The sequence below is a fragment of the Hemicordylus capensis genome, chromosome 10, assembly GCF_027244095.1.
Source record: "Hemicordylus capensis ecotype Gifberg chromosome 10, rHemCap1.1.pri, whole genome shotgun sequence".
In the NCBI taxonomy this organism is placed as follows: domain Eukaryota; kingdom Metazoa; phylum Chordata; class Lepidosauria; order Squamata; family Cordylidae; genus Hemicordylus; species Hemicordylus capensis.
The window spans coordinates 3,715,183-3,731,477 of NC_069666.1; the positions used below are offsets into that span (position 1 = coordinate 3,715,183).

At 48.5% G+C, this 16,295-nt stretch overlaps 1 protein-coding gene across 5 annotated transcripts in view; it reads left to right on the forward strand.

Moving 5' to 3' along the window:
• Window positions 1-437: 437 nt before the first annotated feature.
• The window catches only part of MCTP2 (multiple C2 and transmembrane domain containing 2), a 97,120-nt gene continuing 81,262 nt past the window's right edge, over window positions 438-16,295 (forward strand). For all 5 annotated transcript variants that reach the window (XM_053271681.1, XM_053271683.1, XM_053271682.1 and 2 more), the window contains exon 1: window positions 438-574. The gene's annotated coding sequence lies outside the window, so the exon portion shown is untranslated. The remainder of the gene's footprint in view (window positions 575-16,295) is intronic.

Consider the following 16,295-nt stretch of genomic DNA (forward strand, 5'->3'; position numbering starts at 1 on the left):
CCCTGAGCTCCATAGAAAAAAGGTGGATGAAGTAAGGTTTTAATCTGTCAATTTGATTTTGACGGCATCTCGTTTTTAACTGCATTTTATTAATTTTGTATTATTGCATCTGCTTTATTGGTTTATAGTCTGTGGGAGCTGCCCACAGCAGTACTGAACCAGAGGGGAGGAATGTGCTTATCTTAAACAAACAAACAAACAAACAAACAAACATAAAGTAAATCATTTCTTTTTAAAAAAAAACAACAAGCAAGACAGTGCACAGCCAAAAATGGAGAAGGGGCGTGGTCAAGAAAGGATGGGCGGGGCTCCAGTGCCAACAGCACCTGGAAAAGATTTCTTGGTTGGTTTCTTTTTAATATAACTCTGGAGCTTTTGTCTCTGCACCTCCAGGTCACCATCCCCTTAGCGGGTGGGGGGGGGGGTTCCCAACTTCCCCGGGACGCCCCTCTACAAGCGGAGGGGGAGGGCAGTCAGAAGCCGCTGGGAGTCCTAGCTAGACTCGAAGCCGCCGCCGCCGCCGCGCTGAAAGCGCTTTCTATGGAGGCGCAGGGCGCATGGCTGGTGGTGCCAGGTAGGTGGACTTGGGGATACTTTGCGCTCTGCAGGGCGCACGGGCGCGCACTCGGAGCGCGGGGCGGGAGGCCCGGTGGCGGCCCCTCATCACCCCGCTGCCTGGGGAACCTGATGGGAGGGGAGCAGAGCGAGGCGGCCAGCGGGGAAAGTGTCGAGAGGACCAGGTTTGGAGACGGCCCCGAGGTGCGCCCCGGGCAGGAAGAAGAGGCGCTTTGGAGAGGAGACTCTGGGCCGCCCAGCGGGTGGCCTGGAGGCGAAGCGAGAGCGCCAGGAGCTCGGGAAAGTTGCCGGCTGCCCAGAGGCGGGGCAGTGGGGCAGCTGTTCGGCGGGGAATAGAGTCGGGCCCTTCGGGAAGCGGCGGGCGCCTCTCTGGAGAGGCGCGTTGCTGAATCGCGGCTTGTCCGTTTCCAGCTGTTTTCTTTGCAGCCGGTGAGCTTTGCTAAGCAGGGCCTGCCTTGGTTTGCATTCGCAAGGGAGACGGCATCGGTGAGCCCTGTAAGATCCTAGCTGAGTGGCAAAAACATCCGCCTCGCGTGCAGGAGGTCGGGTCCCAGGAGAGACTCCTGCCTCCAACCTTGGAGAGCTGCTGCTGCTGCTGCTGCCGTTCAGTGTCGACGACACTGAGCCAGATGGGCCAATGGCCGGACTCTGTATAAAGCAGCTTCCTATGTTCCTGTCCGGAGAGCTGCCTCTGGCCTCTCAGTCAACTCAGCCAGCCATATGTTTGAAAGATTGATTAGTGCATTCAGACAGAAAGCCACCAGCTAATTATTGGGATCACAGGCCCTGCTGTGACTGTGAGGAAATCTCCCGGCCGTTCAACTGGCTGGCTGTCACTGAGGTGCAGCTGGCATGGAAATGGGTTTGAGCAGTTGATAACAAGGGATGCTGCTGCTTTCTACTAACCTGCCGGCTCCTGTTCCTTTAATGGCAACTTGCAAGACAAAAAAAAATCAGCAAAATCTCCCAGCATTACTTTATCTTGGCAGCCACCTAACTTGACTAGCAAGCCAGAGGTTGCCAGGTCTGGTATGTTGCCCAGACTATGGGGAACACCTCTGTTGGGCAGCAGCGATATAGGAAGGTGCTGAAAGGCATCCTCTCATACTGTGTAGGAGATGGCAATGGTCAACCCCTCCTGTATTCAGCCAGGGCTCTGTGGTTGCCAGAGTTGGCACCAACTTGACAGCACAACTTTACCTTTAATTCCCCCCCCCCCAGCAGCAGGAAAACCTTCACCACCTGCTCTTGTGCATTTCAAGCTCTGTGAAGGGCATAGGTGCAGGGCCAGTTTAAAAGGTGGCCATCTCAGCTACCTTCCTTCTCCCTTGTTCGTTAGACTTCTCACCGACTTTTCTCTGCCAAAGAAAACTGAAAGCTGCTAATGAGATGAACAAGCCACCTTGCGGGGTTTGGCACCTGTTTACCTAGAGACCCGCCTCTCCCATCCAGTTACATCCCGTCCGGTCAGATCTGCTCAGATGGTCCTTTTGTCAGTCCCCGATTTCCGAGAGGTTTGGGGTGCTAGGACCCGTGAAAGGGCCTTCTCGGTTGCTGCCCCACTTCTCTGGAATTCCCTTCCCCTGCAGATTCGTCCCGCTCCTTCCTTGTCGATTTTTAAGTCTCTATTGAAGACTTTTCTTTTTTGCCAGGCTTTTACCCTGTAGTTTACCTATTTTCCCCCTCCCTCTGTTAGTTACTTTAGTTTTATTTAGAATGCAATTTTAATGCTGTTTTGTTTTGCATGTTTTTGTACACCGCCCAGAGTCTTTGGAGTGGGCGGTATATCAAGTGCTTCTAATAAATAAATAAATAAATAAATATGACAAGTATTGATACACAGAATCTATCTAAATATAAATATATATAAAGATGAGCAAAGCAATAAAACAACCAAATAGATGAGCCATATCGGTAGTACATTAAACAATTGTTCTTGTGCTTAAACAAAAGTGAATTACTTGTATTACAGAAATCAGTTGCTTTCAGGGTTAATATGTCCACAGTGTATGGTCCAATAAGCAATCAGGTGTGATGGTTTGCCCATCAAATTCAATTGCTGAGCTACTCCACTGCTTGGAAGCAGCTGGGTTCAGGAAGGGGCAAGGTAGCACCCAAGCCAGGGAGAGCCTCATGGGGACCCCTGACCCTCCAGGCCTGGGGACAATTACATAGGAATGTAGGATGCTGCCATATACCGAGTCAGACCATAGGTCTATGAAGCACAGTATTGTCTTCACAGACTGGCAGCAGCTCCTCCAAGGTTGCAGGCAGGAATCTCTCTCAGCACTATCATGGAGATGCTGCCAGGGAGGGAACTTGGACCCTTCTGCATGCAGCTGCTCTTCCTAGAGCAGCCCTGCCCCTGAAGAGGAATACCCTATAACTCTACACTAGTCTACTGACTAACCACCCACACAACCCGGCCTTCTTACAGCCTCACTTTCAGGGATGAAGGCAAGATGGCAGTCCTCATAACCCACCAAAGTCTTGTCCTTAAATAGTTCGGCCAGCTGACCAGCACTGCTCTCCTGGGATTTGCTGCAGCGAAGGCTGCCAAAACCAGCAGGTAGAACTTTGCAAGGCCTTTTGGGGGAGTTAAACTTATCACCTGCCGATCGTTAATATGTGTGTCATGACCTGTGGCTGCAACAATAAACTGACTTGACCTGTTGGTTGATGCAGATCACACTGCTGTTAAAGGCACAGCTGCAGGGTCCCGCTCGAGAGCTGGCAGCCTCTGAGGGAGAAGGGGTTGCAGCTTGGAGTGTCTGCCGAGCAGACCCAAATTGCCTCACCCGTTTCAGGCTCAAGTGCAAAGAACCACTTCTGGAGGAGCAGTGACTCATTTGGAGCAAAGCGGGTGGGTGGGTGGGCCTTAATGTAGCTGTGAATTCTCTGGTTTGCTTGATGGTGATGATAGAAGAGGCTGTGTACTGAAGAATGAATGCGACTGTTCTGACCACGACATCACAGTTAGTTCTCATTCTAAGTCAGTCGTTTCGGGACTCAGGACCAGAGACGTCAATGAGCATCTTGTGGTGCTGGTGGAAGTGAAATTCTGTGGTTTTGTGAGTTGTCTTTGTGATGTGCTGCAGCTGGCTGACAGTATTGCTTAGCATCATTGGGGTATGTGTGTGTTTGTGTCAGGTGTTCGGTTGTGCTTCTCCATACCAATCCTTAGGCCTTGCCTGACATTTCCATTTCCACCAAAGGGTACTGTCGTAAGTGGATGCAAAAAGCTTAAACATATTGGGCAAGTCATTCCGGAGCCAACTCAGGGTGCTGGTTATTACCTGGGAAGCCCTTAACGGTTTGGGGCCTGAATATCTGAAGGACTGCCTGCTACCAAGGATTTCTTTCTGCCCACCCTTCACCAGAGGGGGCTTTGCTCCATGTGCTAATGTTGAGGGAGGCTCAATTGCTGAGCATGCAGGATGGGGCTTTCTCTCTTGTGGCCCCCAAGCTCTGGAAAGCTCTCCCGGTCAGTTTCCGTTCTCCAGCATCTGTGGCTGCTTTTTATTTATTTATTTGGAATATTTATACCCCGCCCTTCCAGTACACTGCTTGGGGCAGCTCACAACATTTAAAAATAGTTACATTGTAAAATCAGATGAATCAATTTAACCAAAATTCAGTTAAAAAATCCAAGCTAAAACCACAATTGGAATTACAGCTTAAATTTCAAATTGAAAGCTATTTAAAAAGCTAAAAACTAAGAATTATAAAACCTAAAGAAACTAGTTCTTTAGAACCTAAAAAAACTAAAACCTCCGTTTATTTGTTCCGGCTTTAACCCCCTAGGCTAGGGGTTGCCAACCTCTTTGTTTTCTGCCTCCCGTCCGAATTTGGATATATTAGAGAACGTCCTCTCGGCAGTCAGTGAAACTGCAGAGAGTAGGGGGAACTGGCTGTGCAGGCTTGATTTGAAGGACAGCCCGCTCAGCCAATCATGCCGGAGCACCTCCTCAACTCTATTTCTGGGGGATGCAGCCTGCAGTTCTGAATCCGGATGAACTGCAGGCTGCCTGGAATCTCAGGCTGCAGCAATGAAACTCACTACAGCCCGTGGGTTCAGATTGAAGTTCCAAATCTGAACTCTCAGTTTCAGTGCTGCATGTAACCTGGTAGGCCCATATTCAGACGTACTGTCCACGAAACCGCAGGCCTGTTCAACTGCAGTTCCGCATTATGTGCTAACATGGCCACTGACTGACATGAACTAGAACACAGAGGTTTATTTAACAAGGCTTATAAAACAAGGCATTGCAGACTATCGCCAAATCTTGGTTTCTCTTGCCATACCTTGGTTTGTTTGGGTTCCTTTCCTTCCCTGCCATGCTCTAGGATTGTCTCTCTTCAGGAAAGAGCCCTGCAAGAGCAGAGGTATTATATAACCGACCACAACTGCAGTTTCAGACATCACATGAGACCATGGTTACGACATATTCACTTATTTTACATATTTGTGTCCTGTCCCTTCAGTACCGTACTGCAATCAACCAGCTTCAGATTGTGAGTTGAGTGCTCCCAAATAATCTATGGTTTGGCGATGGATATGGTTCACACATACAAACAAATCACGAATGAAATAAACCATGGTTTGGGGTAATGTCTGAACCTACCCTAAACTGAAATCTGAGGTTCTCAAAATCTTAATGTGTGGTTGTGGATTTTGTAACATGGTGCAAGCATTAGAACAAGATGCGATTTCAGGGTGGTAATTGAGTGTGTGTCTGTGTTTCTGAACTCTGTGTACTGTCCTCCCTCCCAGTATAACCTCTCCTCCTGCAATGCAAAAAAGCAGACTCTAAGCAGTTGGTATCCTTAAGTACCTAATGTGCTTTGATGGCTTCTGCCTGCTTGGACAAGAAATGTTCCTTCTTGGGTTACGCCTTTTCCAGCTCTAATCACTTCCAAGGAAATGAGGATTTCTCTCTTGCTGGGCCAGGTTTGGAAGATAGTTGGGAACGGTGTTTCTATTGCGACAGAAGCCTTTGCTCTTATTGGCTAGGATGCTGATTTGTAAAGTCGTGTCCAATCGTGCCTGTTTTGTTTTCTGTATCCTGCTTTTCTGCACCAACGCGTCCTTGAGACAGCTTATGGGTGTAACTTAAGGAATAGTGAGCAATGAAGCAGCACGTTAAAAGGAGGGGGAAGGCAAAGTGTTTCAAAAATGCAGTCTTAGCCAGTTTTCATGCAATATTAAAAGCGGCTGTTCAGTAAGGTGCAGTTGGGACCAGATAGCACAGTATGTTAACAGCATATTTGGGCCTAATCAAAAAAGATCATCTCAATAGGAGCGGTTTGGCGGAGGATTTGGATTGCGACTGGTGTGTGTGGCCTCGTCCAGATGTTATGCAATCGCTGTGTACAGTGGGGCAGAGGGGGAGGAAATCCTGCTCCTGCTGCATCAATCAACTTAGAGTGGAGCTTGGCTGAAGTGGGAATTTCACTCATAGAATCGGAGCATTTTTAGAGTGGAAAGGACCTTGGAGGTATAATCTAGTTCATTGCCGGAAACTACTCTGGGGTGCAGGAGATGACTTGGTATATGCTCTCCAGACAGTAATTTATGGTAGTAAGTACTACTTAGTAATAACAACTAGTACTTAGAGCCACCTAATGGCGCAGTGGGGAAATGACTTGACAAGCAAGCCAGAGGTTGCCGGTTCGAATCCCTGCTGGTATGTTTCCCAGGCAATGGGAAACACCTGCCTCGGGTAGCAGTGATGTAGGAAGATGCTGAAATGCATCCTCCCATACTGCACAGGAGGAGGCAGTGGCCAACCCCTCCTACCCAAGACAACCACAGGGCTCTGTGGTCACCACGAGTCGACACCGACTCGACGGCACACTTTACCTTTACTAGTACTTAGGTTTGCTGGGTACGTAGAGTTGCTGTACCTTTTTCATAGTTGTGCAGAAGAAAATGTGTCGGGGATGTCAGCTGGGACCTTGCTGGAGAAAATAAGAACAGCCCTGCTGGATTGGGCCCAAGGCCTCTCTAGTCCAGCGTCCTGTTCCACACAGTGGCCCACCAGATGCCCCAGGGAAGCCCACAGGCAAGAGATGAAAGCATGCCCTCTCTCCTGCTGTTGCTCCCCTGCAATTGGCATTTAGAGGCATCATGCCTCTGAGGCTGGAGGTGGCCTACAGCCATCAGACTATAGCCATTGTTGGACCTGTCCTTCATTAGTTTCAGTCTTTGGCTTAACTCATTTCCTACATGGGTTAAGTATTTGGTAGCCAAGGCGGTTTTTCTTTCTCCATCAACTGGCTTTGTCTGGTAAGACTTATTGCATTCCTGGGCACAAACTATGTCTCTTGTTCCACTTGTCTTTCACCTTGAAACCACAATGACGTAAGGGCCTAAGTTAGCACCTGACTGAGAAACTCTAACCTCGAGCATAGTTCTTTTTCTTTTTCGCCCAGTGGTTTGGCTTTCTTTTCTTGGGTATTTCTTGCAAGTAGACATGTTACATTTGCACATAATCCATCCTGAGACGAAAATCCTCAGTGTTTTGCTTTTCTTGGGAAGATGTCCTCTAGACAATTGGTTGACCTGACTGGAGCAAAATCTTTGCCAACACTGTGCATGAGAGAAGCGAAAAAAGAACTATGAAATATAATCCAATGCAGTGATTGAAATTTTAGGATGCTGTGCTTTAATCTGGCATCTTAAAGCAGTAATTTTAGAGAGGAGAGTTGGTCTTGTGGTAGCAAGCATGACTTGTCCCCTTAGCTAAGCAGGGTCCACCCTGGTTGCATATGAATGGGAGACTAGATATGTGAGCACTGGAAGAGATTCCCCTCAGGGGATGGAGCTGTTCTGGGAAGAGCAGAAGGTTCCCAGTGCCCTCTCTGGCTTCTCCAAGATAGGGCTGAGAGAGAGATTCCTGTCTGCAACCTTGGAGAAGCCACTGCCAGTCTGAGTAGGCAATACTGAGCTTGATAGAGCAATGGTCTGACTCGCTAAACAGCAGCTTCCTATTTTCCTAGAGGTCTGCAGCTCCTTGCTCAAACTGATTCTGCTAACATTCTTCATAATTTTACGCTACCTGAAACACTCTTCAAGGGTCTCCGCATGCACAACATATTACAGTAGTCAAGCTAGAGGTGGAGTGCTCTCCTTCCCCATATCTGGTTATTGTCTCTTTCTTCATCCCCTGTTTACTGAGCAAAGAGGCACCTTTTCAACAAGAGATTCTCTTATATTTAGCTGCGAGGAGAGCAACTGGCCACATCCAGTCCCAGCACAGCATCCCTCCAGTGGCTGTTGCTGGGGCTGATATAGATTGTGACATAGAATTTGGGACAAGGAACCATCTTATTTATGTCTTATTTTTTCTGTGTAAACCACTTCGAGAACTTTTGTTGAAAAGTGGTGTATAAATATTCGTAGCAGTAGTAGTTCTTAAAAGAAGACAAAAGGTCATCATATTGGTTTTTCTGTGTCCTACTGCTACTCAGATGTAAATATTATTCATCTCGGTCTGCCATCAAAGTGGAATCCAGATAGATACAGCAATCCTTTGCCAGTCACGGTTTTACTGTGAGTATATGCGAATGGGAAATTGTAACAGGTCTTGTCAACCGCAACCAGAGTATCTGTGGTTGCCAAGGTTTTTTAGTGATTTTTTTTTGAGGGGTGTTCAGCTGTTTTGGGGGGTGGGGTTCAGAGGTTTGATCTATTCATTTCTCTTGCTGGCCCTTACCAAATTAAAATGCCTTTGAGTGTTTTTTTTGGGGGGGGGGTTAAATTTTTTTTTCCAGAGGTTCGATCTGCTCACTGTTCTTGGTGACTCTTGGCAATTTTGGGGTATTTTTTCCTTTTTATTTTTAGGTCTTTTGGTGGTCATGGTTCCTCTAACCCCCTTTCCCCCATAGACTTTAATGCCTCGCCAACGGTGAGGTTTTGCCAGAATGGAACCCTAGCAGTTGGTGAGGAATGACTTTAGAGGTAACATGGGGATGGGGTGAATGCTTAGTGTCTAGGCCTATTACGGAAGAAACCCAGGCAAAGAACGGTCTGTTTATTCAGGACGTTCTGAGCTAGGTGTGATTTGGTCACTGGTGGTGAGGTGAATTGAATTATCTGAGAGAACGTTTGCAGCAGCAAAACTGAAATGGCTAATCGGTTTTGATAAAGGAGCAGATTTGCATGTAGGATTTCGGCATTGAGGGTCATCTCGGGAGACTTGTCTGGTGGCATTCCGTCCAGCTGGTCTTCCAATCAGTATGGCCAGCTGAAAGAAGATGTGGTGACCCCCTTTTTATGATTGAGAGACCCTTATTTGTACTGTGGTCGTTGCAAGCTCTTCCTTTTTGAAGCGGCTTCCATTTGTAGTGGCTTCGTTCTGCTATTTTGATCTTTTAGCTTCCTGTTTTTATAAATCTTCTTTAAAAGCTTTTCTGAAGCCCATTTGTAGACAAATTAATTTGGCGTATAAATATGATTAGTAAGTAATATTAGTAATTAAACAATTCAAGATATAATTATATGGAATGAACTGTATTAATTGTACAGAATTAAAACACAACTTTCTACTGTGAAGGTGCCACTAAACGTGGTCCCGTGGGTGGGATGAGGGGACACCCTAACTCAAGGTCTGCCCTAACCTATGGATCAGTGAGTCCCAATCCACCAGATGAAGAGTGAACAGGCTTCAGATTTTGCTTTCCTTTTTTCTAGAACTCAGAGTTCCACTAACTGGTGCCAGGTGGAAATCAAAGGCGCATGGGGTCAGACATACGCCTGGAATGAAGGCCCAGGGTACCTCTGAGTTGGTACTCAGCCCAAGTATTAGTTTTTAGTACCAGGAGTGAAGCCACCTAATGGTGCAGTGGGGAAGTAACCTGCCTAGAGAGTAGGAGGCTGTTGGTTCGAATCCCCGCTGGTGTGTTTCCTAGAATATGGGCAGCAGCGATATAGGAAGATGCTGAAAGGCATCATCTCATACTGCGTGGGAGGAGGCAATGGTCAACCCCTCCTGTATTCTACCAAAGAAAACCACAGGGCTCGGTGGGTGCCAGGAGTCGACACTGACTCGACGGCACAACTACAACACTAGGGCTGAATTCCTAGTTCTTCACCCCCAAATCCACACGAGGTTCTCCCACCCCGAGCTTTATTCATTTCAGCAACCCAAGTTAGGAAAAGAGCCTGTTGTTTTTTTGGTTAAATAAATTGGGAGTTTACTGCAAATTGCAGTCGATCCTGATAGGAGGAGAGCTGGCCTTGTGGGAGCAAGTATGAATGGTCCCTTTTGCTGAGCAGGGTCCACCCTGGTTGCGTATGAATGGGAGACGAGAAGTGTGAGCACTGGAAGATATCCCACTCAGGGGATGGAGCTGCTGCTCTGGGAAGAGCATCTAAGTTGCAAGTTCCCTCCCTGGCAGCATCTCCAAGATAGGACTGAGAGAGACTCCTGCCTGCAACCTTGGAGAAGCCCCTGCCAGTCTGTGAAGACAATACTGAGCTAGATGGACCAAGGGTCTGACTCAGTAGAAGGCAGCTTCTTATGTATCTTTCCCCCCACTACTGTTGTTGGGGGTTATTGAAGAGTTAAAGCAGTCCAGTTCTGAGATCTCTGAATGTTACTTGGGATGGCGTTGGATTTCAAGGGCAAGTTGGCAAATACTTCCTTCAGGAAATGATTGTTTGAGTTGGCTGTTTCACAACCTCCCTGATTTTGAGCCTCTTGATACCAGAGGTTGGTGGCGACGGCAGCATAGGAACATGGAAAGTGGCCTTCTACTGAGTCAGGCCATTGGTCTATCTAGCTTAATGTTTTCTTCACAGACTGGCAGTGGCTTCTTCAAGGTTGCAGGCAGGAGTCTCTCCCAGCCCTATCTGGAGCTGCTGCCAGGGAGGGAACTGGGAACCTTCTGCAGGCAAGAAGGCAGGCTCTTCCCAGAGTGGCCCCATCCCCTAAGGGGATTATCTTAGAGGGCTCACATGTAGTCTCCCATTCAAATGAAAACCAAGTCAGGCCCTGCTTAACAAAGGGGACCATTCATGCTTGCTACCTCAAGACTAGCTCTCCTCCTGTGCAATGTGTCCTGATGTGTCTGCACATCGCCTCGACTGTCAGCACTCTTAAGATAGTCCCCTTGGGAGATGGGGCCGCTCTGGGAAGAAGACCTGCCTGCTTGCATGCAGAAGGCTCCAAGTTTCCCTCCCTGGCAGCATCTCCAAGATACGGCCGAGAGAGACTCCTGCCTGCAGCCTTGGAGAAGCTGCTGCCAGTCTGTGCAGACAATACTGAGCTAAATGGACCAAGGGTCTGACTCGGTATAAGGCAGCTTCCTATGTCTATTCCCTACCTCCACCGTGTTTAATTTGAAGACTAGCACAAATCAGGAGCTCCCGAACTTGGATGGGACGCTTCTCCTTCCCTGTCAGAGGAGAACCAGCCGATTAGGACCAAACCCAGGTCTGCTATGTGTACTGTGTGCAAGGGCCCTCTGGTGACAGAAAGTGGCTGAACCATTCCGGAGACCAGATTAGCTTTCCCGGGAGTGTTGACCAGGCCTGCTCAACTTTGCCCCCCCCCCCACAGCTGCTTTTGGACTACAACTCCCATAATCCCCAGCCACAGTGGCCAATAACCAGGGATTATGGGAGTTGTCGTTCAGCAACATCTGGCGTGCCACCGGTTGAGAAACGCTGCTTTCTTTCCCCTCTGCTACCTGTCAGCCTTTGCTATAAAGCCGATGAGTTGTGCTCACGGTTGGGGCACGCCAGCCACAGGAAATGCAGGTGCTGTTAAGCAGATTGATGGCTCCCAATCTTGATCAGCTTTGCTTGCTGTGTGTAAGCAAACCGAACAGGAGGCTTGGGGGATTTATGGAAAGGAGCAGCCGACCGTGTTTGCATGCTTATTCAAATATATTTGCTTGCGAGGGAATGGCCTGAAATTCTGGCAGCGGCATCATATTTCAATGTGGGGCGCTGAATGTTAACATCCGAGGATTGTTGCTGGACTGAACGGGCCACCTTTGGCTTTGGATTTGGGTGAGCAAATTGTGCCCAAAGAGGCTGATTGATTAAGTGCCGTCAAGTTGGTGTCGACGCTTAGCATAGATAGATTCTCTCCAGGATGATCCGTCTTCCGCTTGGTCTTTGAGGTCTCTCAGGGGTGCATTCATTGCTGTTGTCATCGAGTCCATCCACCTTGCTGCTGGTTGTCGTCTTCTTCTCTTTCCTTCCACTTTCCCCAGCATGATGGACTTTTCAAGGGAGCTGGGTTTTCTGAGGCTAGTCCACAGAAATGTTGATAGCCTCCCTGACTACCAGTGATGGTAAACAGGGAAATCAAATCGGGGGGGGGGGGGTGTCTTACTGGAAAAAGAATGGTCTTTTTGGAAGACTAAAAAAAATGTCTTATTGGAATTTGCTTTGGCATGTTTGACTTCTGTATAATAAACAAAACCTTTTTTTAAAAACAAAAACAAAACCCAAACCTAGGAAGCGGCCTTATACTGAGTCAGACCACTGGTCCATCGAGCTCAGTATTGTCTGCACTGACTGGCAGCAGCTCCAGTGGAGTCAAAGTTTCAGGCTAGAATCTCTCCCGCCCCTACCTGGAGATGCTGCCAGGGAGTGAACTTGCAGAAGCATGCAGATGCTCTTCCACTGAGCTGCAGCTCCATCCCCTAAGGCAGGCATCCCCAAACGGCGGCCCTCCAGAGGTTGCTGAACTACAACTCCCAGCATACCCAGCCACAAAAAATTGTGTCTGGGGATGCTGGGAGTTGTAGTTCAGCAACATCTGGAGGGCCGCCGTTTGGGGATGCCTGCCCTAAGGGGAATATCTTAGCCACCCAATGCAAACCAGATCAGACTCTCCTCAGCAAAGGGGACAAGTCATGCTCGCTTTGGCAAGCCCAACCTGCTTGTAACAAGCCATTTCATCTGGCCTAGAGGGAGGGCGGGCTGCGGTTCTGGCCTCTGGCGCTGAGTTTCTGAAGCCAGATCCTGTATCGCCCCGAGGGCCATGGTGAATTGATTGCGTCAGGGCTGTTATTTGAAGAGCGCTTGGGACTAACTTGGCATTGCACAATTAAAATTAGCAGCAGGAAGTAGGGTCTCCCCCGCCTTTGCCCTTTGGAGAAAGGAGAACACTGAACACGTTGAAAGTGTTTTGGAGCAAGCGGCAGCCTGCTGCTGGCCTTTCAGAGCCTCAGGAAATCTGGGTGCAGCCAAGAGTTGCGGGCAGAAGGAATGTGAAGAATCATTCTTGAAGGGAAACAAGAAGAGGGTTGTTGCCCACATGACTGGAGAGGAGAGCCGGTCTGGTGGCAGCAAGCATGACTTGTCCCCATAGCTAAGCAGGGTCTGCCCTGGTTGCATCTGAATGGGAGACTTGATGTGTGAGCACTGCAAGAGATTCCCCTCAGGGGATGGAGCCGCTCTGGGAAGAGCAGAAGGTTCCAAGGTCCCTCTCTGGCAGCATCTCCAAGATAGGGCTGAGAGAGACTCCTGCCTGCAACCTTGGAGAAGCTGCTGCCAGTCTGTGAAGTCAATACTGAGCTCGAAAGACCAATGGTCTGACTCAGTATATGGCAGTTTCCTGTGTTCCTAGTCAGCAGCATCTGGGCACCCCTGTTGCAGGGATTTCCTGTTGCTTTCGAGCCGGCTGTGTCTCCCTTTCATGAATAGTGCAGAAAAAGTGAACGGAGATCACTGTTTCTCCCTCCTGCACATTAAAGGAATCTCTGTGTCACCCCATATACACCAATTTGAAATATATTCAAATCCCCCACTGTGCTGGGCCTGAACAGGGAGAACTGCTTCCCCCCGCTAAATACGAGCGGGAATGAAGATGAGTCTGTGTTGCATGTAGGAGACCCCATTCAGTCTCGGGCATCTCCAGGCCGGGCTGAGAAAGCCTGTCGGGCAATACTGAGCTAGATGCACCAAGGGCTGGATTCTGTCGAAGCAAGCCCCTTCCTAGGTAGAAGCAAGCTGATGCACTCCTAGAAGGGTTAGGCCCAGGGTACTGAGGAGAACGCCTTCTCCGTTATGACTCCGCTGCCCGTTGAGAGCATCTGGGGAGGTCCCTCTGCAGATGCCACCAGCTCCTCTGGTGACTACTCAGGGATGGGCCTTCTCCATTGCCACCCTGAGGCTTTGAGATGGGCCTCCTGCCGAAATAAGAGCCTCCCTGTCTCTGATCAGTTTTTAAAGGGCTGTTGAGATGCATTTATTCATCCCGGCTTTTTTAAATAGAACTATGGGAAACACCTATATTGGGCAGCAGCGATATAGGAAGATGCTGAAAGGCATCATCTCGTACTGCGTGGGAGATGGCAATGGTCAACCTCTCCTGGGAGTTCTTTGCACATGGCTTCATCCTTTGGGGTGAAGGTTGAGTGAAGCCACTTCGAACTACACTCCTGGCATTGAGGGGGGCAGCCCCTCCCCTCTGCTCTTGGGTTTTGTTTTGGAACAAGTTCACACGGCATGCCTCTGTGTTTTCCTTCTAGCCAATGTGGGGGGAGGTGGGGGGGGAGCTTCCTAAGGAGTGATATCTGCATTTCTAAGGAGAGCATCCCTCTTATCATGCTAATGATTCAGTGCCTCTGCATATTTGCAATGGCCTTTTCAGAAAAAATAACTTAAAACCAGCACTTGAAAAATCTTGAAATACTTCAAGATAAGCTAGAATCTGCATCACAAGCCTGATTGGTTTGTAGAGTGCATCCAGGGATCTCAAAGGGACTTCAGGGTAAGTTTGGTTGGTGTGTGAACACACAGACACTCTCTTCTGGAGGAGATTTGGGGTAGAAACCCTGTGTGCAAAGCCTCCTGTATTCTACCAAAGACAACCACAGGGCTCTGTGGGCACCAGGAGTCGATACCGACTCCACGGCACACTTTATCTTTATAGAATCTCTTATGGTTTAAAATTGTGTTAAAATCTTGTGTTTTAATCTGTGTTCTTTTACTGTATACCACCTAGGAATGTGAGTTTTGGGGGTGGTATATCAATATGTTAAAATAAATAAGTAAACTGATGAATTTGGGAGTGTGTATGTGCTGTCAGTGATATACCAGAGGCAGATAGGGACATGTGCATGGATTTATATGGGACTGTTCCTATTCAGTAAGTGTCGTTTGGGAAGTGTGTGTCCTGGTGAAAGCTGCAAGAGGGCCTGGCAGTGGCGTAAACCAGATTAGAGCTCGGTTGCCTTTGATCATGACTCGGGCAGATGGAGCATCGCTCTTTTGCTGGGCCTAATTGCGTTCTGATTAGAGAGGGGCTGTTTTTGGATCCACATGTGGACTTGTTGTGGGGGGTGGGCGGGCTGGGGTGGGGTTTGGAGGTGGGATGGAAATGGAGCAGGAATGACGGGGCTCAGTGCCGTTTAGCAGGAGACGGACGAGTTGAGATTTGTGTAAAGGTCCGTTGATCAACCTCCTGGCTTTGCATTATTTGGAAAGCAGAAAGCCAAAGGCTTCCTTCTGCCCGCGAAGCCCTGCTAGTTGAGCAAAGGGGCACCTTTTTAAAGTGGCGCTTCTCTTTAGGGAGCCGGGGGAGAGCAACCGGCCCTATCCGCCCCCAGCACAGCATCCCTCCAGTGGCTGTTGCTGGGGTCTCTCTTATGTGCTGGTGTTTTTTTAAAGATTGTAAGTCCTTTGGGGACAGGGAGCCTTTTTATTTATCTATATCTATGTAAACCTTCAGTGGCACAGCGGGGAAATGCTTGACTAACAGCAGAAGGTTGCTGGTTTGAATCCCTGCTGGGACTATCTCGGGCAGCAGCGATATAGGAAGATGCTGAAAGGCATCATCTCAGACTGTGTGGGAGGAGGCAATGGTCAACCCCTCCTGTATTCTACCAAGAGAAAACCACAGGGCTCTGTGGGCGCCAGGAGTCGAAATCGTCTCGACGTCTCTAAATATTCATCGTAAACATTGGTCGTTGTATTCTAAACCATTGTGGGCTTGTGGCAGAATTGTTGGTCGTCTTCTGTCCAGAGAGGCCCTGGACCCTTACAACGCTCAAACCCTAGCCATAATAGAAATCAGAAAGATGACATCATCGACATTGCCTTATGAGGCAAGCCCACAACAGCTGGGGCTTTTGAGCTTAGAGAAAAGTCAACTAAGGGGAGACCCGAGTGAGGTCTACAAAATTATGCATGGTGTGCAGAGAGTAGACAGGGAGAAAATGTTCTCCCTTTCTCACAACACGAGAACCAGGGCGCTTTCTAGATTAAACCCTATAACAGTGACACTATGGGTCTGCAAAGTGTGGCTCCGTACGCCCTGTGTTGTGACGCCACAGTCCCAGCGCTGACAGCAAGGTGACGTTCACATTTCCGATGCCTTCGTTAGGATTTAATCTTTGCGTTCTACTGCTACAACATTGCATGTGTTGCAAAAAAAAGTAGCTGTATTTTCCTGTTGTAGGAGTTTGAGATTCTGGGGATAGTTTTCAATACGATCCTGCCAAGTCGAAGCTTTTTACCCCTGTTGTAGTGTGTAATCTGGAAAGTGCCCAGGGGTCATCCCATGAAACTGATTGCCAGGAAATTTAGGTCTGAGAAGAGGAAGCACTTTTTCACATAATGCATAACTAGCCTGTGGAATTCTCTGCCACAAGATGTGGTGACGGCCACCAGCCTACCTGAAGCTGTGTGCAAAGCAGATGCTCTTCCACTGAGCTTCGATCTGTCTGTCTTTAAGTTTACACAGACATCTTAG